The sequence below is a fragment of the Anopheles coustani genome, chromosome X, assembly GCF_943734705.1.
Source record: "Anopheles coustani chromosome X, idAnoCousDA_361_x.2, whole genome shotgun sequence".
Taxonomy (NCBI): Eukaryota; Metazoa; Arthropoda; class Insecta; order Diptera; family Culicidae; genus Anopheles; species Anopheles coustani.
Window position 1 is genome coordinate 1,281,591 of NC_071290.1, and position 5,088 is coordinate 1,286,678.

Here is a 5,088-nt window from a genome sequence, read left to right on the forward strand (position 1 = left end):
ATCTTGTGCTTCTGTTTTTATTTGAAATTATCGTATACAGTTAATATTTGCTCAGCGAGGGAGCGAGAGAGAAGGGAAGGGAAATAAAGTAATTTCTTGTGCGGCCGATAGCAGGAAGTCCGTGGCTGGAGCGCTTATCGAAGGCGCACCGTCAGAAGTTTTGGGAAACATCCAGCGGAAAAGGCCAGTAACAAGAAGAAAAAAAAAGCCGCTCGAACGCAAAGCGGCAGGCAAACATTAAAATAAACAAATTCGATTCGGAAAACCGGTCCCATAAATCGTCCCGCGCGAGGCCATCAAAGGTCGGCAATAAATCGGTGGCCAAAGGAAAGGGAGGGGGGGGGGTTACCCATCACGCGAAAATGGGAAGGAAAAACCAAAATCGGATGGGACAATAATTAGCGGCGCATTAAACCGAACGTCCCGGTGTCGCGCCGGCGGTATCTGGCATGATTTAACTTTTCCTACCATTACTTGCCCAACTCGGAGCGAGCAGGAGGGTGAAGGGGGGGACATTTTAAAGTTATTTGGTTTATTGAAATTATAAAGCTTGCACCGTGGATGGGAAAGGTAAAATGGTCCACTGTGCGCAAGAAGTTGGTGTCCGACAAAAAAAAAGGTTACACTTTTCCAACCAAACAGCAATAAAACTGCTACAGGGTTGTGCCGGGGTTTCCCGGGCATGTACACAATTTTCCTCGCGCAAGAAGTGGACTTAAAAGAAGCAGCACCCGAAGTGAGAGGAAGAAAAAGAGGTACACACACACTAAAAAACACAAACCGGGACAGACAAGACGAGTGAAAGGGCGAAACAGCAAAACACTAACATTTGTACGGCAAGAAGTCCGTCTACGGTCGCGCCCGAAACTTCTTAGCTCCCGAAGGGTTTCCGCACCCCCCCGGGTCCTTAAATATGCAGTCCCCCTCTGCCTTCCCTTCTGCCAGAGTTGCAATCGACTGAGAGTGCGCTCCTGAAGTCGTGAAATAGGAAAATAAAACTGGGAAGTGGTACCGCAAACATGGGAACGAAACCAGCAAATGATTGAGCAGAAGCGAAAGCGAGGAGAGAAAGATGCAAAAAGAACGGTGCACCGTAAGAAGGTGGAAATGGAGAAGAGTAGAAAACAAATAGAAAAAGCAACACCGAATGGATGGCGGACGGATGTGGAAAAGGTAAGCAACTTTCTCTTTGCCACCTGCACACGCTGCCGGAGTAGGTAAGGATGGGTAAAAATTCCTGCCCACCGCCAACAAGAAACAACGACAGAAAAACAACTTGCAAATTTTATTCAATCTCCCCTCCCTCTCCCCGGCCCAAAGTTCCCGCCCGTTCGGTGGGTTGGGGAAGAAAACTGCCGGAAACTGCAACGAAGTCCTCGAAGACGAAAGAATATGGTTGATGTTATACTTTGTGCACATTTTGCTTTTTTTTTACGTGCCCGCCTTCTTTGATGAAACAACAACAAACAAACAGAATGCGAAAGCGAAAAATATTTCGATGCAGTGCATTTTCCCCTCCCGCTCCCATCTCCCGGGGAAGTGCGCCGTCCAGGGAAAATGGAATAAAACCGAAGCACGAAAACGCCTAGAACGAAGTAGAACGGAAATCAAGACGAAACGGAAAGAGAAGGGGGGGTGGTGAGGAAAACGGTTAAGCCAGCGAAAGCACCGGGCGAAGGATGTTTGAAAGGATGCAAAAGTCGCCAGAATCAGATTTAACTCTTCTCGTCTACTCTATTTCTCCGTCCATCCTTTTCCATTTCTGCATTTGCCACTTTGGCGAAGAAGTGAATGCGTGCAAGACATGCACAGGCGTTTGTTGTTTTGCGACATTTTTTAACATCCTTGCCTTTCTCTCTCCCTCTTTCTTCCTTTCGCAGCACTTTGGGTTGGTTGTTGGGGCAAAAGAAAATTCTTTTCCATTTAACTTTTCCCACGTAAATTGAAAACTATTACTCTTCAATTTGTGCAACTTGTGCTGCAGAGAGACCGCCCCCCCCCCCTCCCCTTCCTGCTGGGAGCCGGGCGGTAATTGAGTGGTGATGAATGTGGGCATGTGGAGAATATGAAAGTGTCCGGGCGCCCGCGCACACAGACAACCACCGAGCCCCCGGGAGGAATTAAACTTCTTTCGTTTCGAAAATGTTTCGTTCGGGAAGAAGAGCCCGCAAAACACGACCGCGCCGGAGGGAATGCATAAATTGCATTCGAAAACAAATGGGGGGGGGGGGGGGGGAGAGGGAAATGAGAGGAAAACAACCAGCCGCCAGCAATTGGTTTTGGGACACTTTCCCACCGGCGCTGTATTTACTTGTAGCTTTTGGGCTCACATTTGTGATTGATGTAAACGAGTGTTTTATTCTAGTTGAAGAAGTTTTTAAAGCAGCATGCATGCATTTGTCGTGAGGGTATTAAATACTTCTACATTTGTTGATTCGATTTGTTTCGTTTGGAATGGGTTTTCCTCTGTACACATATATGGTTTAAACTCTGCGAAACATTCCGTCTTCGTGTTATTTTTCTCTCTAGTTGTTAATCATCGCGTCCATTTTTGTGACTCTCTTCTGCAAGGCTATATGCATCATTGGTCCCCGCTTTCTTCCCTCCTTCGCCGTCAGCTTTCGTGTTGCCGAATGCGAACCCCCGTCGAAAAAAGCCCTTTATCTCCGATATCCTTGCAAATGCACCTCGTTGCGCCAATCTGTCATCCAACGCCGAACGGGGCTTCGCTTGCGGAACAGATTTCCCCCGTTAGAAGGGGAAAAAGGGAGGGAGGGAGGGAGGGTTGGAAAAAAACCGGTCCGAAACTGTGTGCAGTGCAGGACGCCCTTTTTCCGAGCCGCGTGTTTGACACACGGAGCGTTTATGCTCCCCACCCCACTAAGGGAGGAGAATGGAAGGGATGGGGGAGGGAGGGGTTCTTTTTCCTCTTAGGCTGGAAACGAACAGCCCCGTGCCACCAGCTGTGGCCCAATGCGGCACAACTCCGGCCTGCACCCGGCACGATTTTTCCGTATCTTGAAGATGTGAACCCCCCCCCGGACGCGTTCTTGCGCAACGCCGTAAGCGAAGATGTTTTACTAGCAGTCGTGCGTTTTTTCACTTCATTTTGGAAGCATGTTTTCCTCCATTCGCCTGCAATTGATCGCCAAGCGGAGCCGGGCGAAAAATCGCCAACCTCACACATTTCCCTCCCGTATGCAAACCAGGTGAATGCACGATAAAAAAGAATAAGAGTGTGTGTGTGTGTGCGTGCTTGTTGAGGTGGAAAACACGGGCACATCAAAGGGTACATGTGTCCGAGTGGGGTGAGAGAGTCCCCATTTTGAGGTGTTCCCCCTTCCCGTTTTCCCTTCGACCCGCTTCGGACGCTGCGACGGGCGGGAAGGAAGGAAGGAAGGAAGGGAGCGCGGTACCGTTTTGTTGTAAAGCACTTTTCAATGATGTCCTATCGTTCATCGTTTCACCGGGCGCTTGCGGTGATAAATGGTTTTCTTGGAGGACATAAATCACGTGATCGAGCGGTGCGCCGATTTTGGGGGCCGATTGGGCGTTTGAAGGGTGGGAAAACCGGGGGAACCGTTTGCGTGAGCATCTTCCTATAAAGTCTCCTCGCTCTCTCACACACATACACACACGAGGAAAGGATCCTTTGCCACACATGGTACCGTCGAGTGTTTCTGCATTACAATTTCGAAGGAGGAAAAGCGAACGAAGAGGAAAAGCACCAAAATCGTTCAAATCGTTCCCGACCCCGGCTCTGGTGTGGTGCTGGGTGACACATACACAAGGCACCGGTGAAAGAGGAATCTGGGGAAGATAAAGAAAAGAAAAAAAAACAGAAGAAGAAGAGCAGGGAAAAGGTAAAGGACAGGGCGCTTCGGTACATGGTTCAATATTTCAACCGATATCATCTCGATCTCGTTCCCAGAAAGAAGTAAAGGGGTGGGTGGGGGGGAAGGAGACAAGGAGGTGGTTCGCCCCGGCAAAGGTTTTACATTTTTCTCACACACATACACGCGGAGACGTGGATAGCGGAACGTCGCGCACGATGGATCATCCTCGAAAGGGCATTTTGGAAGCCCGCTTTTCCCCGCGGCGAAATGCATGAGTCATGTGGGAAATTGAATTAATCAATAGTTTATCCGTCCATCCATCCATCCATCCGGTCGCGGGTGAGCGCGTGAAACAGAGGATGGAGAAGTGCGTTTTTAGATTCGCCGAACCCCGGCACGAACTAGAAAAGGATACGAAGCGATACGAAGCGATGTTTTCCGTGCCACTGTGTGTTCACTTCTTAGAACAGTTGTTTTCACTTGACTGGCGAACGAAATACATTACTGCAAACTTCAAATGGAAGTATGGGGATGGGTTGGAAAAACCGATTATATTTGCGACACATCCTTTCTTTGAAATTGAAAATGTCATGTCTGTTGTGTGTTAAGTTGTTGTGGCAATGATGTTTTGAAACTTAGCTCGGTAGAGCGGTTTTTCCCAACCTTTCGCCGTCGCACGGAGAGCGGAAAAACGGTGGAAAAATCCACCAAACCTAGGCTATGGAGTTTCCTTGAGCCTACACAATTTAGCTAATCGTGCCAATAGAGCTTCAGCTCCGTTCCAACTTTTCCCCCACTTCTCTCTCGCGCTCGTGCGGCATGAGATTACGGAAGGTCACGTACAAAAATAGCCCCACGCACCAACACACACAAACACACACACATTCATGACGAGGAGCATAAAATGTCGTCGATCCATGACCATAGTTGGCCCTCGCCTCGGCTCGAAATGATGGTCCAATTTTATTGAGCCGCTCGAACACGGAACGGAAACGTGCGTTTTCTTCTCCCCTTCCTCCCCACCCCTCCCCCCTTCCTCCGCAGCCATCGAGGTCGAGAGGGGTTTTCCAAATTAGGTGAAAGTGAAAAGCAGAATAAAACGAAACAATAAATATCGAGCCGGTTGAGGAGGGGGGGAAGGGGGGGGGGGGGGTTGTGAAGTGTTAGAGGATGACGACGAAGGGATCAGGTTTTGAACAGCAAGGCTACAAAATGGTAAACGACTTTGGCTTTGTTTTTTGGGGGAAAGCCC